At 38.3% G+C, this 21,795-nt stretch overlaps 1 protein-coding gene and 1 pseudogene across 1 annotated transcript in view; one reads left to right on the top strand and one right to left on the bottom strand.

Moving 5' to 3' along the window:
• The window catches only part of SCD5 (stearoyl-CoA desaturase 5), a 244,168-nt gene that overhangs the window by 85,853 nt on the left and 136,520 nt on the right, over nt 1–21,795 (bottom strand). The window lies entirely within an intron of this gene.
• LOC143667950 (hsc70-interacting protein-like) lies at nt 16,422–18,380 on the top strand (annotated as a pseudogene).

Genomic DNA, 21,795 nt, shown 5'->3' with positions numbered 1-21,795 from the left:
ATTTGGAGGAAAGGGTTGAGGAGAAAGATTTTGACAACTTACCTATACTGAAATTTTAACAAGAGTATTGCTGGTTCTGTATTTAAAACTTAATTAACAAAAAATGATGTTGTAGAAGTATTGACATCAAAAGATGAGTGGAGAAGTAGTTAAATGAAAGTAGTTTTCGAAAGGGGATATACAGATGGTGGCAAGATGGCAGTGTAGGGAGTTGTGGAATGTAGTTAGTCCTCTAAAGCAGCTCATTAATAGCCAGTAACTGTCTGGAACTGTAAGTAAAGCTTCCAAACTGTGGAGGCTGACATGGCAGGCTGATTTGGAGTTTCTCCCCATTAGGGAACAGAAGCCTTCTCTATTAGGAACAAGGGATGATAGCTCAACCAAGCTCCAATTGCAGTTTTAATTAATAAATTTGGACCACTGAATACAAGCTCCAAAAAGAGATAAACTCAAAGAAAGCAGGAAAGTAACCTTGAGGTCACTCCCAGCAGAAAGAAGATGGGGCATTTAAGGGGAAAAAACAAGAAAAGGGGCACATAGAGCTGGGTACCAATTCTGACACTTGATTGGCAAACCTTGGCACTGGGTAGACTGGTTCTGAAAAGATATTTTCTCTCTCTCTTTTTTTTAAGTATTCAAAGTAGCTCATTAAAGAAAGCCTCATGCATTTTCAGTCATCAGCGCTGATGGAGGCAAGGATGGAGTTAAGACAGGTCTGGGAGAAAAAGTAAAAGTCAAGTGAAGAAGATAATTCCCCAAGGGGTATATCTTCCCCAAGAAAAGGAGCGTGGGGCCCAGCTCAAATGGCAGCCATCCTTTAGAGAATTCAGACCCCAGGGCTGGGAACCAGAATTAGTTGAACTTTTCTCACATCTCAGACTGTCTCAACCATGCCCCTGGCAAGGTGAGAATTAAATGTTCCACAGCATGGGTTGGGAGCTGTGGGCTGATAAGTGCCACCTGCCAGACAGGATAGGAAAAGTACAGAGTCTAGAGGCTTCACAGGAAAGTCAGACAACCTGCTGGGTCTCAATCCCAGGGAAACTTGACACTGATTATGGGCCTCCTGAGACCTGGGCCTGCCTTGTTTGGGGAGACCCTCCTCCAAAAAAGTTCTATATAGGCAGAGCAAGAACCAGAAAAATAAGAGCTGAAAAATTCTGATCAGTTAAACAGAAGCTACGCTAGAGGTCTAGAATAAGTTGAACTGAAGGCCAAAGAGTAGATAATGAACAAAGCCAACCACCAAGAAAACCATAGGGAAAAGAGTGAAAACAACCTCCAGAATAAACCTTTTGAGGAAATCAGATGCTTATACACCAGCAAAAAACTATGGGTCATAATAGGAAAAATGAAGATATGGCCCAGTCAAAGGAACAAACTAACAATTTAAATGCGATACAGGAGTTGAAATAACTAATTAAAGATATTCAAACAAGCATGTTAAATCAGTTCAAACATCAAATCAACTAATTGAGGGAAGATATGGCAAAAGAGAAAAAGGACATAAAGAAGACACTGGCTGAACATAAAGAAGAACTTGAAAGCTTGCAAAAACAAAAGTCACAATAGAAGAAATGAAAAATCACAATGGAGATTTATAACAGCAGAATTGAAGAGCAGAAGAAAGGATTAGTGAACTAAAAGACAAAGCATCTGAAATTCTACACACAAAAGAACAGATAGGGAAAGTAATGGAAAAATATGAGCAGAGTCTCAGGGAATTGAATGGTCAACATGAGGCACTCAAATATAAGTATTATGGGTGTCCCAGAAGGAGAAGAGAAGGCAAAAGGGATAGAAAAAATAATGAAGGAAATAATTACTGAAAATTTCCCATCCCGTATTAAAGACATTAAGTTACAGATCCAAGAAGTGTAGCATACCCCAAACAGAACAGATATGAATAGATCCACTCCAAGACATTTACTAATCAGATTGACAAATGTCAAAGACAAAAAGTGAGTTCTGAAATCAGAGAGCAAAAAGTGATCCATCACATACAAAGGAAGTTCAGTAAGAGTATATGCAGATTTCTCAGGAGAAATCTTCAAGATGAGAAGGCAGTGGTATGATATATTTTAGATACTGAAAGAGAAAAATTGCCAACCAAAAATTCTATATTTGGCAAAACCATCCTTCAAAAATGAGGGAGAGTTTGAAATACTTTCATATGAACAGACACTGAGAGAGTTTGTGAACAAGAGACCTACTCTACAAGAAATACTAAAGGGAGCACATTACTGGAAGAAAGGAAAAGACAAGAGAGAGGTATGGAGAACAGTGTAGAGATGAATTCTATCAGTAAGGGTAAAATGACAAAAAAATAAGATATGATATATCAGAATAGTCATGTCACATGCAACAATGTAGATGAAACTTGAGGACATTATGTTGAGAGAAATTAGCCAGAAACAAAAGGACAAATACTATATGGTATCACTAATAAGAACTAATACTAACGAGAGAACTTTGAGAGTTAAAGTTGAGAAAATAGGCTGTCAGGAGATAAAAAAGAGGGCAGAGATTGGGGATTTGATGCTGAAGGAGTACAGAATGTTCAACAGGATTGAGCATGTAGATCCAGAAATGGATAGCACAATACTATCTGATGGCTGCACAATATTGTAAGTACCCTGATCAAAGCTGAGTATTTGTATGGTTGAAAGAGGAAGTGTAGGGGCATGTATGACACCAGGAGGAAAGACAAAAGATAAAGACAGGGACTAGGGTGGACAATGATGGTGATTAAATATACCAATATTAGAATATTTTTATATGAGGAAGAACAAATGAACGTCAACAGAACAAGGTGTTGAAAATGGGAATGGTATATAGAAAAAAAAGAACAATCAAAGCAAACTAGGGTCTATAATTAACAGTAACGTAATATGCTTTCATTTAGTGTAAGAAAGGCAATATATCAAAGCTAAATGTCAATAAGAGGGTATATAAGGGAGGAAGATGGGATTCTTGGTGGTGGTGTTTCTCCTTTTAATTTTTTTTTTTATTCTTTACTTTTTTCCTTCTTCTTTCATTGTGGAAGAAATGGAAATGTCCTCATACAGAATGGGAAGTGAATGAATAACTGTGTGACTATAACAGTAACCATTGATGGGTTACTTAGGATGCATGATGTGTGAATAAAACTGTTTAAAAATGAACAGAGAGAAACAAGTGCTACAGAAAACGTAGAGAAAGAGATGTACCTATTCCCTGTCCCCTCGAAGGCAGGGTGGTGGTTCCACAGGAATCTAGGGGTAGGGTTTCCATATGATCCTGCAACCCCACTACTCAGTATATACCTGGACAAACTGAGTGTGGGGACAAGAATGGACATTTGCACACTGGTATTTATAGTGGCAGTGTTTGCAATTCACAATGAATAGAAGTGGCCTAAGGGTACAATGACTGAGGGAAGGAAGGGGGAACTGTGGTGCATCCATACAATGGATTACTGAGCTGCTGCAAGAAGGAATGAAGTTGTGAGATATGCAACCAGGTGAATCAATCTTAAGGACTGTATGTTAAATGAAATTTCAGAAACAAAAAGACAAATATTATCATGCCTCACTTATATGGACTAAATTAAATATACAAACTAGTCAATTGAAATTGAGAGCATGGGTTATCAGATTGGTGCCTATTGTAAAGGATCCTAGATTGTAGCTCTCACAGCAGTCACATATACTCAGGAGTTGTAATTGTTATTTCTAAATTCTGAAATACTCAGCTGTTTGATTATAACCTGGTCATTCTCAGAAACTTAGGGTATTTATGTGACAGCTGAGATTAAGAGTTAGAGTGCTGAAGCTATGCAAATCAGCATTACCCTATGCAGCAACTGTTTAAAAAGATGAAGTGATTAGATTTCTACTAGAGATATGACTGAAGCTGATCTGGATAGGATCAAGGAGAATCAGAATATACAATAAAGGCTGATAAGGTCCATGTTTTAAAACTTCACTTCTGTGTGAAGCCAAAGGAAGAGAAGTTTATTTGGTGCAAAATTTATATTTTGGGCAGCACATTACCTAATTTACATTGTATAGTCAGTTTAGTTGAGCATCATAAGTACAAGAAAACTTGAATAGGGCATGAGATCTTGTTGGTTTGTACAGGTTAGTGAGATGCCCCAATATGTCTCAGAGTAATGTGGGCACAGAATAAAAAAGTATTTGCAAAGTCCCCTTGGGGGACTGGGGAGAAAGGAGGAAATATTCAATTTCCCCATCTGGGGAATTCCTGATTTCTCACAAGCAGTGGGGACAACCAAATCAATAGGCTGAGCCCTTGATCTTGGAATTTAACCCTATGAAACTTATTTCTGCCTAGGATAGGCCAACCCTGCTGATAATTATGCTTAAGATTCACCCCCAGAGAACCACTTTTGTTGCTCAGATGTGGCCTCTCTCTCTAAGCCAACTTGGCAGGGGAATTCACTGCCTTCACCAAACTATGTGGGACATGACTCCCAGTGGTGTAAATCTACCTGGCAACATGGGACAGAACTTCTGGGATAAACAAGGACCTGGCATCATGGGATTGAGAAAGCCTTCTTAACCAAAAGGGAGAAGAGAGAAATGAGACAAAATAAAGTTTCAGCGTTGAGAGATTTCAAACAGCATTGAGAGGGTATCCTGGAGGTTATTCTTATGCTTTATATAGATATCCCTTTTTAGTTTATGATGTATTGGAGAGGCTGGAGGGAAGTACCTGAAACTGCTGAGCTGTGTTCCAGTAGCCTTGATTCTTAAAGATGATTGTATAAGGATATAGCTTTTATAATATGACTATGTGATTGGGAGAACCTTGTGTCTGATGCTCCTTTTAGCCAGGATACAGGCAGATGAGTAAAAAAGTGGATAAAAAAAAAGAAAATAAATAAATAAATAAATAGGGGGGGTGGATAAAGGGTAAAAATTGGGTAGACTGAAAAACTGGTGTTCAATGAGAAGGAAAGGTGAAGGGTATGGGATGTATGAGTTTTTTCTTTTCTCTTTTCATTTATTTTTCTGGATTGATGCAAATGCTCTAAAAATGATCACGGTGATGAATACAAAACATGTGATGATATTGTGAGCCACTGATTATACACCATGTATGGACAGTATGCATGTGAAGATTTCTCAATAAAAATATTAAAAAAAAATAAAATAAACAGAAAACTTTGGGGAAGATGGTAGAATAGGAATAGCTGAGTCCAGCCCTATTCCAAGGCGCAACTAAAGAGGTGACAGAAAAATGACTAGGACAGCAGTTCAAGGTTGCGAATGACCTGAGAGGGTCTTCTACACTGTATAAGGGGTCATGGATGAGAAAGCTAAATTGAGACGCAGAGAAAGGGGTGAGTGGGCTGTCAGGACTCCACCAGCAACTAGAGGCTGTGCCCAGCAAAGTGCCTGCCCCTGCAGCCAGGTTGGGATATCAGCCCTTCAGCTCCCCTGGGAGCTCCACTGGGGAACCCAGGAGCCAGTAAACTTGCCTTTCTTGCTCATAGAGAACATCTAGCTAGTGCACAGAGCCTACAGATTCCCTTTCCATACGGAGGCCTGGAGCTCTCAAGAGTGCAAGGGGCATGGAGATGTGAATAGGAAAGGAAGCCAAGCTGTGCCTCTAGCCCCTGTGCCCCAGCACCCACACACTGCCTCACCCCATGCCTCATGCCCAACCACCCACACCCCTCACACCATGTCCCACACCACCCCCCACAAGCAAATATAAGAATCATCAGTGTCCCAAAACAAGAAGAGAAGAGTAAAGGGCTAGGAAGGTTAGTTGAGGAGATAATGGGGGAAAGCTTCCCAACCCTTAAAAAATACATAAATATGCAAATCAAAGAAGCTCAATGAGCCCCAAATAGAATAAATCCAAATAGACCTAGCCAAGACATATACTAATCAGTCTGTCAGATGTTGAAGAGAAGCAAAAACTTCTGAAAGTAGCAAGAGGACAAAGTGACTCACCACAAAAGGATTGGTACACAGAAAACTGCATAACATTGCTAAAAGAAATCAAAGATTTAAACAAGTGGAAAGACATACCCAGGTCATAGATAGCAAGGTTAAATGTAGTTAAGATGTCAATTCTACCCAAATTGATCTACAGTCAATGCAATACCAATCAAAATTTCAACAAACTACTTTGAAGACTTGGAGAAGCTAGTTATCAAATTCACTTGGAAGGAAAAGAGAACTTGAACAGCTAAAATATCCTAAATAAAAGGAACAAAGTGAGAGGATTAACACTTCCTGATTTTAAAGCTTATTACAAAGTCATAGTGGTCAAAAGAGCATGGTACTGGCACAAAGACAGGAGTATTGACCAGTGGAATTGAATGAAGAGTGGAGAGATAGACCACCAAATCTATGGTCAATTGATCTTCGACAAGATCCCCAAATCCATTGAACTGGGACAGAATAGTTTTTTCAATAAATGGGCATGGGAGAACTAGATATCAATAGCAAAAAAATGAAAGAGGACCCTTACCTTACACCCTGTTCTAGTTTGCTAGCTTCCAGAATGCAACACATCAGAGACAGATTGGTTTTTAATAAAAGGGTTTATTTTGTTAGTTCTTCAGAGGAAAGGCAGCTAACTTGCCACTGAGGTTCTTTCTTACGTGGAAAGGCACAGGATGGTCTCTGCTGGTCTTCTCTCCAGGCTTCTGGGTTCCAACAACTTTCCCCAGGGTGATTTCTTCCTGTATCTCCAAAGGCCTGGGCTGACCTGTGAGTGCTGAGATGAGGTATGCTGAGCTACTTGGGCCATGCTACACTGAGCTCTCTCATTTAAGCACCAGCCAGTTAAGTCAAACGTCATTCATTGCAGCAGGCACGCCTCCTAGCTGACTGCAGATGTAATCAACAACAGATGAGGTTCATGTATCATTGGCTCATGTCCACAGCAACAGAACTAAACACGTTCACCTGGCCAAGTTGACAACTGACTCTAACTACCACACACCCTATACAAAAATTAACTCAGAGTGAATTAAAGACCTAAATATAAGAATCAGTACCATAAAACTCCTAGAAGAAACTATAGGGAAACATCTTCAAGACCTAGTAATAAGAGGTAACTTCCTGAACATTAAACCTAAACCACAATCAATGAAAGAAAAAATTGATAAATGAGAACTCCTCAAAATCAAACAGTTCTGCATGTCAAAAGTCTTTGTAAAAAAGGTGAAGATGCAGCCAACACAATGGGAGAAGATATTTGGAAATCACATATTGCATAAAGGTTTGATATCCTATGTACATAAAGAAATACAACTCAACCACAAAAGGACAAACAACCCAATTATAAAATGGGCTAAAGATATGAATGGACATTTTTCCAAAGAGGAAATGCAACTGGCTAAAAAGTACATGAACAGATGTCTATTTTCATTAGCTATAAGGGAAATGCAGATGAAGACTACAATGAGATATCACCTAACACCTATAAGAATGGTTGCTATTAAACAAACAGGAAACTAAAAATGTTGGAGAGGATGTGGAGAAATTGGAACACTTATGCTCTGCTGGTGGGAATGTATAACAGTACAGCTGCTGTGAAAGACAGTTTGGCAGTTCCTCAGAAAACTAAATATCAAGTTGCCCTATGACTCAGCAATACCACTACTCAGTAAATACCCAGAAGAGCTGAAAGCAGTGACAAAAATAGACATTGGCACACCGATGTTCATAGCAGCATTATTCACAACTGCTAAAAGATCAAAACAATCCAAGTGCCCATCAACAAAAGAGTGAATAAACAAAATGTGGTACATACATATGATGGAATATTATGCAGCAGTAAGATGAAATGATGTCTTGAAGCACATGACAAGATGGATGGACCTTGAGGACATAAAACGGAATGAAATAAGCCAGACACAAAAGGATAGATACTGTATGATTTTGTTATTAAGACTTTGGTAAAGGTAAACTCAGAGGCTTAAAATAAACAATATAGGGGACCCTACAGATACACAGAAGCTAGAGATGGGTGAATGGTTAGCTAATGAGGTTGAACTTAAATGTAAGGGAATGGATAGATAAGAAAGCAGTTCATTAGTGGGTCTATAAGTAATATTGCCATAATGAAAGTGAACATGATTGAAAGGGGTTGTATAGAGCCACATATCCTATTAACACTACTAATACAAAAAAAGATTCTTGCATGAACTACCTCAAAGGTATGAATCTTGCACAAAGACTAAATAATAGAGGGGTATAGGTGGAAAACTACTATTGCATGCTATGGTCTATATTTAACAGGAAGACGTTAACAGTACCACAGCAATACCAGGGGTAAATAACTGGGGGGATGGGGAAGAGGGCAAGAGTTAAGGGGAGGTTTAGATTTTCTATTTGGTGAGGATGGGTTTATCAGTTATTGTTATTTTTCTCTTTGGAGCAATGAAAATTGCCTAAAACTAAGAGTGCTGATGATTGTACAACTGAGGACTATGTATGACATGGGTTGTTGACTGTGGACATTATACGTGAAGCCCAATGGAAGGAGGCAACTGAAGGATACATTGACTGAGAAATAGAATGGTGAACTGTGGTGTATACATGTGATGGGATATTGTGCAGCTGCAGAACGGAATGAAGTTGTGGGGGATGCAACCAGATGAATAAACCTTGGGGACATTACGTAATGCAAAATAAGCCAGAAACAAAAGAACAAATATTATATGGTCTGTTTTAGAAAATACTTATAAGAAAATTGCGACCTAGATTTTAAGCTCCTATAGCAGTCACATTTAGTCCAGAGCTGTAAATTTTATTTCTAGATTTTGAGATGCTGTTCTATATATGTATATCCTGATATCTCCCTGGAACTTGGGCTACCAGTGTGACACCTAGGAGTTGGAGTTGGAGCTCTGCACCTCTGTAAGTCAGTATTGCTACATACAACAGCTGTTAAAGAAACCAAAAAAGAGATCAGTCTTCAATTAGAGGTAAGAGTGAAGCTGATGAGGTTGGAACTAAGGTAAATCAGAATTCAGGAATAAGGATGACATTGTGTGTATATTAAAACTTCACCTATTGTATGAGTCCAAAAGAAGGGAGGTTTATGTTGCCCAAAACCTAAATTTTCTCTAACACATAATCTAACTCACCCGGCCTAGATAGTGCATTTAAACAACCCAAACACATGGAACCCAGAACGGGAATGAAGACATGTAATTCTGTATAGCTTAATGTAATACCCAGATACATCCCAAAATATGTTGAGCAGACAATTAAAAAGTATTGACAAAATACCTTGAGGGACAGGAGAAAAAGTACGGAACTATTAAGCTTTACCACCAGGGAAACACCTGATACTGTCTCAAACACCAGGGACTCCCAAATCAATAGGCCAAGCCCTTGATCTTGAGGCTTGCTCTTATGAAGCTTATTTCTGTAGCAGAGCAACTAATCCTACCTATGCTTATGCCTAAGAGTTACTTTCAGAAAACCTCCTTTGTCACTCATTCTCTCTAAGCCCAACTCTGCAAGGAAAATCATTACCCTCTCCCTTATGTGGAACATGACATCCAGGGGTGAAAGTCTCCTTGACAGCATGGGGCATGACTCCCAGGGATGAGCCTGGCTCTGACAACATGGGATCAACAATGCCTTCCTGACCAAAAGGGGGAAATAAATGTAACAAAATAAGGTATCAATAGCTAAGAGAGTTCAAATAGAGTCAAGAAGCAATTCCAGAGGCTGTTCTTATGCAAGCTTCAGCTAGATACTGCTAATGCCATGGTTTGCCAAACCCCAAACAAAACTATTCCTGGTAACCCTAAAGAACCCCTAGGGCTCTATATGAAATTCTACAGAAGTTTTATGTACTAAGATTACTTTCCAAAAACCCACAACCTCCACATGGTCCCTAGGCCTGATAAGTCCTGAAACTCAAAGGAGACAGCTTCTCTAAGAACATCATCTAGTCCCATTCCCTTATCCCACATTATCGACACCCCTTTACAACATGAAAAAGTTAGAATGGGCATAGCCCAAATACCCCTAAAGAATGGGAGAAGGAACAAAGGAGAAGGAAGAGTTATAACAGAGATGATAGGGTTTAACAAATGGGTGTGACTGCCAAATCATTATATTGAATTTCTTTCAGTCTCCAGTGTCTTGGAGCAGCTAGAAGGAAAAACCTAAAATTGTGGAACCGTAACCCATAAAAACTCTGTAATCTTATAACTACTCTTTACAATGTACTTTTAAATTTACTGCTTTCTTGTATGTGTGTTATATTTCACAATGAAAAATGTTAAGAAAAAACAAAATGAGACAAGTACTGGAGAAAATGTAGAGACAGAGAGATGTGCCTATTTACTTTTGGGAGGGAAGTAGAACGGTGCAGCCTCTCTGGACAGCAGTGTGGTGGTTCCATAGGAGGCTAAGTATAGCGTTGCCATATTATCCTATAACCCTGTTATAAGGTATATACACAGAAGACCTGAAAGCACGAACATGAATGGACATTTTCACACTGGTGCTTATTGTGGCATTATTCATGATTTGCAATGGATGGGGGTGGCCTAAGGGCACATTGACTGATGAGCAGAAGGTATATACATACTGTGAGATATTGAGTAGCTGCAAGAAGGAGTAAAGTTGTGAGGCATAGGTAAACGAACCTTCAGAACAGTATGTTTAGTGAAATAAGCCAGGAGCGAAAAGACAGATACTATAATGTTTCACTGATATCAACTACAATATGTAAATATCAACTATAATATGTAAATTCTGAGAATTGAATGTGAGAGCAAAGGTTATCAGGGGAAAGCTTATTGTAAAGGTTCCTAGACTGTAAGCTCTTACACAGCCACATCTATCCTGAGTTATAAATGTTATTTCTAAATTCTGAGATGCTGAGCTTGTTGTGTATTCCCTATTCATTCCCTGGAATTTCGGGTATGTGTGTGACACCTGAGACTCAGCGTTGGAGTTCTGCAGCTGTGAAACCCAATACAGCAACTGTTTAAAAAGCTGAAAAAAAGATCGGACTTCAATTAGTGATATGAATGAAGCTGATCTAGTTAGGACTAAGGTAACTCAGACTGAAGGGTAGAGTATGATACTGACTGTATTTTAAAACTTCAGCTTCTGTGTAAGATCAAAGGAAGAGATGTTTATTTGGCACACTATCTAATTTAGCTAGTATGGCCAGTTTATTCAAACACCATAATTACATGGAAACTTGAATAGGGAGTGAGATCTGGTTGGTTTGTACAGATCAGTGTGATGCCCTGATACATACCAGAGTAATCTGGGCAGGAAATAAAAAAGTATTTGCAAAGTCCCTTGGGAGACTGGGGGAAAATGTGGGAATATTGAAACTACTCCACCTGAGGGAGACCTGATATTCTCTCAAGCAATACGGACTACCAATTTAATAGGCCAAGCCCTCGATCTTGGGGTTTGCCCTTATGAAACTTGTTCCTGCAAAGAAGAAGCTAGACTGCTTGTAATTGTGCCTAAAAGTCACATCCAGAGACTCTCCTGTTGCTGAGATGTGGTCTCTCTCTCTAAGCCAACTCAGCAGATGAAGTCACTGCCTCTCCCCTACATGGGACATGACTCCCAGGGCTGTAGAGCTCCCTTCCAATGTGGGGCATGACTCCTGGGGATGAGCCTGGCCCTGTCCCTGTGGGCTTGAGAAAGACTTCTTGATGAAAAGGGGGAAGAGTAACGAAACAAAATAAAGTTTCAGTGGGTGAGAGATTTCAGATAAAGTCAAGGGATCATTCTGGAGGTTGTTCTTATATATTATATAGATATTCCTCTTTAGTTCTTGGTGTGTTGGAGTAGCTAGAGGGAAATGCCTAAAATCACTGAACTGTAATTCAGTAGCCTCGATTCTTGAAGCTGATTGTAAAATTTTATAGCTTTTATGGTGTGACTGCGTGATTGTGAAAATCCTGTGACTCGTACTCCCCTATCCCATATACAGACAGATGAGTAAGAAAATAAAGACAAAAAATAAATAAATAATAGGGGGCAATAAGGGGCATGGGATGTTTTGGGTGTTTTTTTTACTTTTATTTTTATTCTAATTTTTATTGTTCGTGGAATAATTAAAATGTTCAAAAATTGATTGTGATGATGACACTGTATCTCATATAGTGACAACTATGTGATGATGCTGTAAACCATAGATTGTATACTTTGGATGACTATATGGTATGTGAATGTATCTCAGTAAAATTACATTAAAAAAGAAAAAGTACGATGTACAGTATAACCCTCTTTTAAATAAAATTATATATTTAAGCTTAGGAATAATAAAGGAAGTATATAACCCAACCTGCTCACGGTGGTTCTCTCTAGGAACTGTGTGTGATTTTTAACTTTTTTCCTTTAATCTATTTTTATTTTCTTAATTTTTATAATAAACAGATTTTTCTTTTGTAATAACAGCTAAGCACATTATTTTTTTGAGAAATTAAGAATATTCATTGTCATTTAAACTTTTAATAAATAATTACATTTTCACAAACCAAAAAAATTTAGTGAGAAAATGACATTATTTTTAATTTCTGCAAATACCTTAACATCTGGCCTAATAGAAGTTAAACTATTCTTATATCTGTTTCTACATTCAACCTATTGGGGTATATTGCCTTGATTAAATTACATTAAGAAAATACAGATTCACATATATAAGGAGTTGGAAAAAAGGAATGTTTTAATAGCCTTTTCAGATAATTGTGGAAATTCTTCTTTGATTCTTGCTGGGGAAGTCAGGGACATACTCAGCAGAAAACTCCCTGCCTTGACCTACATCCCTTCCTTTCCCCCTCATGCTTGTTGGCATGCAGGTGTTTGTGTTTCTATTTCACAAGAGACCACAGGCAGATGGGGACATGTTAAATCCTAACCAGCCCCAGCTGCTTGCCAGGGCACAAAGTTTGCTCACTGGCAGAGCCCCCTCCTTCTGGAGGAAATAAAAGCCCAGTACTCAGGCAGTACAAATGTTCTTCATCTCTGATGCAAAGAGAGTTCTGAAGAGATGCTGGGCCACTGGGGAGACGAGCTACAATTGGTCCCTCATCTCTGGCATGAAGCAGTGTGGAGCTGCCATCCACCAACCTGAGGAGCAGCTAAGGTGGGATATTTTTTTCCTGTTCTTTTGGACTCTATGTGCTATGTAAGAAAGCAGCCACTTGCTGAAGATCTCTTTTGTGCCTAAGTCTGTGTTCCCATGATGCATCATATAATACATCCAATATTATTTGCAAACTTCAACCAGTGGGAATGTCTTAAAGCTTAATTTCTTAAGCTAAGTGATGGTTGAAAGGGATTCATTGTATTATTCTTTATACCTATTTCTATTTGGAAGTATTTCACACTAAATAAAAAACAATCTTTCTCTAATTAGACTCTTTCAAATACTTTCTTATGAAGTTAACCAGTCATGTAATTGTAATACTACTATTGAAACTTTAACATGGATATATAAAGTCAGGGACTAATTTAACAGTAATAGTATAATTCCCCTTAAAGACACCAAAAATATTCAGCTATGTGTCTGGGCTTATTTTCCTTAGGGACAATGACTACCAAAATTTATTATCTAGATAAAGATTATAACCCAAGTCATCCATTCTCATTTTTTTTTGTATATTCATCATCATGATCATTTCTTAGAACATCTGCATCAATTCAGAAAAAGCAATAAAAAGAAAACAGAAAAAAATTCATACATGCTATAACCCTTACCCCTCTCCTTCACCGATCACCAGCATTTTAATCTACTAAATTTATTTTAACACTTGTTCCCCCTATTATTTATTTATTTTTAAGCCATATGTTTTACTCGCCCGTCGGTAAGGTAGACAAAAGGAGCATCAGACATAAGGCTCTCACAACCACAGACTCACACTGCGAGAGCCATATCATCATACAATTATCTTCAAGAAACATAGCCATTGGAGCACAGCTTCACATTCTCAGGCAGTTCCCTCCAGCCTCTCCATTACACCTTAACTAAACAGGTAATATCTATCTAATGCATAAGAATAACCTCCAAGATAACCTCTGGACTGTGTTTGGAATCTCTCAGCCATTGACACTTTATTTTGTCTCATTTCGCTCTTCCCCCTTTTGGTTGAGAAGATTTTCTCAATCCCTCGATGCTGAGTTCCAGCTCATTCTAGGATTTCTGTCTCACGTTGCCAGGAAGGTCCACACTCCTGGGAGTCATGTCCCACATAGACAGGGGGAGGGCAGTGAGTTTGCTTCCTGTGTCAGTTGAGAGAGAGACGCCACATCTGAGCAACAGAAGATGTTCTTTTGGGAGTGACTCCTAGGCCTAATTTTAAGTAGGCTTAGCCTATCCTTCGCAGGATTAAGTTTCATAGGAACAAACCCCAAGATTGGAGGCTCAGCCTATTGGTTTGGCTGTCCCCACTGACTATGAAAATACCAAGAATTCTCCACTTGGGAAAGTTGAATTTTCCCCCTTTCTCAACATCCCCCCTAAGGGACTCTGCAAATACTTCCCTATTCACTGTTCAAATTGCTCAGGGATTTATCTGGGCATCACTTTGGACAAACCTACAAAATCTCATGCCCTATGCAAGGTTCCAAGTACTATGGTGTTCGATTAAACTGTCCACAGAAGTTATATTAGGAAATGCACTAGTCTAAATATAAATTTTGTACCAAATAAACATTTTTTGCTTTAGTCTCACACATACGTTAAAGTTTTAAAATATTAATTACCATCTATTTTCAGCAACCTACAGTAATGACATTCTTTTGTTCTTCCTCATGCAGAAACATTTTTAAATTTGCACATTTAGTCACTATCATTATACACTCAAGGCATTCCTTGATTATACCATCTCAGTCTTTACTGTCTATCTTTCCTTCTGATTTCATTTAGCACATCATTTTTAAAGAAAATATTCCACACCATTGATCAAATTGACTCAGCTTCTGACAACAGCTTTACCTTAAGAAAACTCTATGAAGCAGCAAGATTCATCCATCATTTCAGTCAATTAATATATCTTTACATCAACCTTCATCTATTTTTCTTATTAACTCTAATCAACCACATACCTTGACTGGCATGACACAATGTCCTTGCTAGAACCCACCCTATATCTTGTTCCTTTATTATGTCACCATCCATTAAACAGAAGGTTTCTAAATTGGGCCCCTGCTGACTCGATAGAAATTGAAATTGATTATCGGTGATTTTTCTCTATAAGTGCAGCTTTGAGTTATTTGGGGCTTGAACAAAGATATTCAATCTTAAAAGATCCATTGAAGCAGGTTATGAAGCAACCAACTTTGTCAAAAGTGCTTTTCCCCAATTCCCTCTATGTTCAAAATAAATTCTTGAATCTAGCCATCTGAATGTCTTTTATGATAGGGGAATAGGGGAAAATGTCTTTTATGACCACATCATTTCCACTAGTTAGAAACATGAAAGCTAAATGTCAATAGCAATTAGCTTGTTCCATTAAAAGACCCAAAACCACAATCATTCTGATTGGCTATCCCCAGCCTAGCTGGAAACAAATGTTTTCTCTGGACTAGACACCCATGTGGCTTCAAAACCCAACCAAAGGGAATTCCATGTATATTCTCAGCACCTCTTTTTTTTCCAGTCCATAGTGAAAAGAAACTGGGACTGACGTATCAGTTTGAATCGGCAGGTTTTAGAGGTAGAAACTGTGTGTGTCAGTGGGTGAGAGAGATTGGGGGATGTTTTGTGAGTGAATAGAATTCCTCCAGTGAAAAGAGTCATTCTATCAAAGGGATCAAGGAGGGAAAGATACTTGTCCCCTCCAGTCTTGAGGAACTGCAAGCCTCCTTTGAAATAGACTTTATCTTGTCCCTGGGATCTGAATGCAATCTCCTCCCATTCAGATAACAGCATCATACTATTCAATCAGTGAAGAACATCCAGAGCTTTCCCCATTGTTGATTCTAGATCAGCACTAATTTCTCTAGATAACACTGAGGATCTGCAAGAATAGTCCAGAAAACCCCCAAGAAGGGTCTGGCAGCAGTCTATACCCCCTGGAAATTTTTAGCTTCATGAGAACAAATTGCCACCTTCTGCCTAGACTTAATGTGGCACTCAGCCTGTATAAGCTTTAGAAACGGAGCAAATGTTGAAAAGTCAACCTTAGATGTTTAAAAACTGTTTACTGACAAAACTTAGAGACTAACAGGAGGGAAAGGGGTTTTTCATGTTTTCTTCTCTTACTGCATTGTTTAAACTTCTTATAATAAGAATGCATTTGAATAAGACGTTTATACTTTTTGAAAATACATTTTTAAAATGGCTTGGGGATAGGTCATCAAAAGGTATTGGTGATACACTGGGCTAGTGCTCTGGGCTGGAATCAGATGGCAGCTTTCTCTGCCATGCCCTTTGCTACCCACTGCCTCTGAACCATGAACCCCCACAAAGTGAGCACACTTCAGGCCTTCGTGAAAGCATAAGCAGGATGTGAGGGCTCTGCACACCGAGGAAAGGCACTTCCTGAGGGAGTGGGTGGAGAGCATGGGTGGTAAAATACCACTGGCTACTCAAAAGGTTAAAGCAGAAGAAAATATCAAGGAAATAAAAACAGTAAGAAGACAGAGGAAAACATAAAGACAGAAGAAGAACATCAAGTGAGGAAAGTGATCTAGAAATTGACAATGAAGATGTTATTAAACCAGACACTGAGGACCCTCAAGAAATGGGAGATGAAGCTGTAGAGATAACTGAGATGATAGATCAGGCAAATGATAAGAAAGTGGCTGCTACTGATGCCCTAAATGATGGTGAACTACAGAAAGCCATTAACTTGTTCACAGATGCCATTAAGCTGAATCCTTGCTTGGCCAATTTGTGTGCCAAGAGGGCCAGTATCTACATCAAATTATAGAAGCCAAATACTGCCATCTGAGACTGTGACAGAGCCATTGAAATAAATCCTGATTCCACTCAGCCTCACAAGTGTTGAGGGAAAACGCACAGACTTCCGGGCCACTGGGAAGAGGCAGCCCATGATCTTGCTCTTGCTTGTCAACTGGATTGTGATGAAGATGCTGGTGTAATGCTAAAAGGAGTTCAACCGAGGGCCCAGAAAACTGCAGAACATTGCAGAAAGTATGAGCAAAAACATGAGGAGCGCAAGATCAAAGAAAGAAGAGAAAGAGTTAAGAAGGTTCAGGAAGCCCCCAGTCTTGGGGTTTGTTCATCTGAAACTTAACCCCACAAAGGATAGGTCAAGCCTACTTAAAATTAGGCCTACGAGTCACCCCCAAGACAGCCTCTTTTATTGCTCAGATGTGGCTTCTCTCGCCAGCCAACACAGCAAACAAACTCACCACCCTCCCCCTGTCTACATGGGACATGACTCCCAGGGGTGTGGACCTTCCTGGCAACGTGGGACAGAGATCCTGGAATGAGCTGAGACTCAGCATCAAGGGATTGAGAAAACCTTCTTGACCGAAAGGGGGAAGAGTGAAATGAGACAAAGTGTCAATGGCTGAGAGATTCCAAACAGAGTTGAGAGGTTATCCTGGAGGTTATTCTTAGGCATTAAGTAGATATCACCTTGTTATCCAAGATGTAATGGAGAGGCTGGAGGGAACTGCCTGAAAATGTAGAGCTGTGTTCCAGTAGCCGTGTTTCTTGAGGATGATTGAATAATGATATAGCTTTCACAATGTGACTGTGTGATTATGAAAACCTTGTGTCTGATGCTCCTTTTATCTACCTTGTCAAAAGACGAGTAGAACATATGGAATAAAAATAAATAATAGGGGAAACAAATGTTAAAATAAATTTAGTTTGAAATGTTAGTGATCAATGAAAGCAAGGGGTCAGGGGTATGGTGTGTATATAATCTTTTTTTTTCTGTTTTCATTTTATTTCTTTTTCTGAATCGATGCAAATGTTCTAAGAAATGATGAATATGCAACTATGTGATGATATTGTGAATTACTGATTATATATGTAGAACGGAATGATCATATGTTAATGTTTTTGTTCATTTGTTGTTAATTTTTTTTAATTAATAAATAAATAAATTTAAAAAAAGAGAGATCAGAGGGCAGAAAACAAAAGGCTCAGGAAGAACATGAGAGAGCCCAGAGGGAGGAAGAAGTCAGATGACAATCAGGAGCTCAGTATGGCTCTTTTCCAGGTGGCTTTCCTGGGGGGGGATGCCTGCAATGGGAGGAATGCCTGGTCTCAACGAAATTCTTAATGATCCAGAGGTTCTTGCAGCCATGCAGGATCAGGAAGTTATGGTGGCTTTCCAGAATGTGGCCCAGAACCCAGCAAATATGTCAAAATATCAGAGCAACCCAAAGGTTATGAACCTCATCAGTAAATTGTCAGCCAAATTTGGAGGTTAAGTGAAATGCCCTTTTGACAAATAAAGTCTTTGCTGAAGAAAAAAATCTATTGGCAAAGTCCCTTGAGGGATAGGAGGAAAAAAATAGGACTATTAAACTTCACCACCGAGGAAACCCCAGATACTGTGTCAGACATTAGGGACACCCAAATCAGTAGGCCAAGCCCTTGATCTTGAGATTTACTCTTGTGAAGTTTATGTATGTAGCAGAGAAGCTTAGCCTACATACAAGTACGCCTAAGAGTCACCTCCAGAGGACCTCTTCTTTTTTTTTAGGCATAAAAAGTTAATATTTATTTAAATTAGAAAAAAAAATCACATTTTTTTTTTATTTCCAAGTACATTTTAACAAGTGGTTATACAACAGATTTTGAGGTTTGATATGGGTTACAGTTCCACGATTTTTCATTTTTTCTTCTAGCTGCTCCAGGATGCTGGAGACCAAAAGAAATATCAATATAATTATTCGGCAGTCATATTCATTTGCTAAATCCCATTTTCTCTATTATACACTTCCTTTTCTTTTTTCTTTTTTGTGAAAAATAACATATATGCAAAAAAGCAATAAATTTCAAATTAGTTGTAGAATAGGTTTCAGAGTTTGGTATAGGTTACAATTCCACAATTTTAGATTTTATTTCTAGCTACTCTAAGGTACTAGAGACTAAAAGAAATATCAATATACTGATTCAGTCCTCATACTCATTTGTTAAATCCAACCTTCTCTATATAACTCTACCATTACCTTTGATCTTTCTCTCACTCTTAAGGGGTATTTGGGCTATGGCCATTCTAACTTTTCCATGTTGGATGTACTTGGGAATTTATATATGTTATATTTCACAATTTAAAAAACATTAAAAATAAAATGAAATGAAATAGCTTGAGGAGTTTTTTCTTTTTTCTTTTTATTTCTTTTTCTGGAGTGATGGGAATGCTCTAAAAATGATCACAGTGATGAATACGCCAGTATATGATGCTATTGTGAGCCACTGATTGTATACTGTGGATGGACTGTATGTGTGTGAAGATTTCTCAATAAAATATTTTTTAAAAATGGCTTTGGTAGTCCTCTTGGTTGATAAATTTGCCCTTCTGCATGATATCCCGATAAATCCCAGGGTGATTAAACAGTGAATAAAAAAAGTATTTGCAAAGTCCCCTGGGGGAATGAAGAGAAGGGAGGAAAACTCAACTTCCCCATTTGGAGAATTCCTGATATTCTCACAAGCAGTGGGGACAACCAAATCAATAGGCCGAGCCCTCAATCTTGGGGTTTGTTCATATGAAACTTATCCTTACAAAGGATAGGCTAAGCCTACTTAAAATTAGGCCTAAGAGTCACCCCCAGAGAACCTCTTGTTGCTCAGATGTGGCCTCTCTCTCCAGCCAACAGGGCAAGTAAACTCATCGCCCTCTCCGTCTCTACATGGGACATGACTCCCAGGGGTGTAAACCTTCCTGGCAACATGGAACAGAAATCTTAGAATGAGCTGGGACTCAGCATCAAGGGATTGAGAAAATCTTCTCGATCAAAAGGTGGAAGAGAGAAATGAGACAAAATAAAGTGTCAGTGGCTGAGAGATTTCAAACAAAGTCGAGAGGTTATCCTGGAGGTTATTCTTATACATTTTTAAAATATCCCCTTTTTAGTTTAAGGTGTATTAGAGAGCCTAGAGGGAAGTGCTAAAACTGTAGCACTGTGCTCCAGTAGCCATATTTCTTGAAGATGAATGTATAATGATATAGCTTTCTCAATGTGACTGTGACTGTGAAAACCTTGTGTCTGATGCTCTTTTTATCTAAGATATTGACAGATGAGTAAAAAATATGGATTTAAAATAAATAAATAATATGGGGAACAAATGTTAAAATAAATTGAGTAGATTGAAATACTAGTGAACAATGAAAGGGAGTGGTAAGGGGTATAGAAAAAAATAGAAAAAAGGTTAAAATCTATTGAGTAGATGAAATTTTAGTGGTCAATGAGAGGGAAGGATAAAGGGTACAGTATTTGTGAGTTTTTTCTCTATTCTTTTTATTTCTTTTTTGGGAGTGATGCAAATGTTCTAAAAAATGATCATGGTAAGGAATATACTACAATGTGATGATATTGTGAGCCATTGATTATACACCATACACGGAATGTTTGTATGTTAAGAATGTTCATGTTTATATGTTGTTTTTGTTTGATAATACAAAATAAATTAAATTAAGAAAAAGAGAGAGAAAGAGATCACTACAGAAATTTTGCTTGTCTGTGAATCTTCTCAATTTGAATTTGTTTTATCAGTGATGTGATCATTTTTCCAGTCTCCGAGCTAGATTTCCTTCACTGCTTAAATCCCATGAGTCAAAATTTCAGGAGAGAAAGGTATAATGACAGCACTAGAAATAATGAATAGTGAACACACCTAGCACCCAGATCTTAGTTTTGTTTTGTTTTGTTTGTTTGTTTTGTTTTGTTTTTTTACATGGGTAAGCACCGGGAATCGAACCCAGGTCCTCTGGCATGGCAGGCAAGCATCCTTGCCTGCTGAGCCACTGTGACCCGCCCCCAGATCTTAGTTTTTAATACCATTCTCAGTAAAATGAATGAGGACTCCTTGGAGAAATGGCTGATAACAGGAATATGGCAGGGAAAGTACAAGTGGACCTAGTGAATATATTATTGTGCCAAAAAATTAGGAAGTGCTCAAAAAATGATGAGGATATGTCAAAAGACACAGGAGTCTATTTGTAGTACCTCCCACTGGATAAAATGGGACTAATTTGAGCATCAAAATGAATAATGACAGTAATGGATTATAGTCCATTGACTAAAATAAGAATCCACACATCCATAACAGCTATATACATAAACATACATACATAGATACACACAATAGAAGGGGAGAAGTAAAAACTCTTTCTTACAGTAGAAATGCCAACTAACAAATGTCGAACAAATAATGGAGGCAGAACATCACCATTTTTTTGCACCTATCATGGCAGTAATTGATTCAGGCAAATATCACCAATGTATCTTAAAACTACTGGGGAAATTTCAATGAAGAAAAATACTGAAATAGGCTAATAAGTATTTCTGTATAGATTACTTATTAATCACAAAAGGAAAAACAGCAATCTCACAGTGGAGAACCCTAGTAGAGATACTACCTTTGCCAAATGATCAAAGTTCATCCTACCAATAATGTGACAAAGGGACATTCATGTACTACCTGTTGATTCTGATAAGGATATAGTATCATTAATATAGTATTCCTGATCAAAATGCACAAGCTGTCTAACAATGAGGAAACATGAACAAACCCAGCAGAGACACATTCTACAAGAGAACTGGCTTGCACATTTCTAAAATGTCACTGTCACAAAATCAAAGACTGGGGAACTATTCCAGATTAAAGAAAACTAAA

Source organism: Tamandua tetradactyla, chromosome 24 (genome assembly GCF_023851605.1).
Source record: "Tamandua tetradactyla isolate mTamTet1 chromosome 24, mTamTet1.pri, whole genome shotgun sequence".
Classification (NCBI taxonomy): Eukaryota; Metazoa; Chordata; class Mammalia; order Pilosa; family Myrmecophagidae; genus Tamandua; species Tamandua tetradactyla.
The sequence above is the reverse complement of the archived record's forward strand: the minus strand, read 5'-3'. Positions and strand labels throughout refer to the sequence as shown.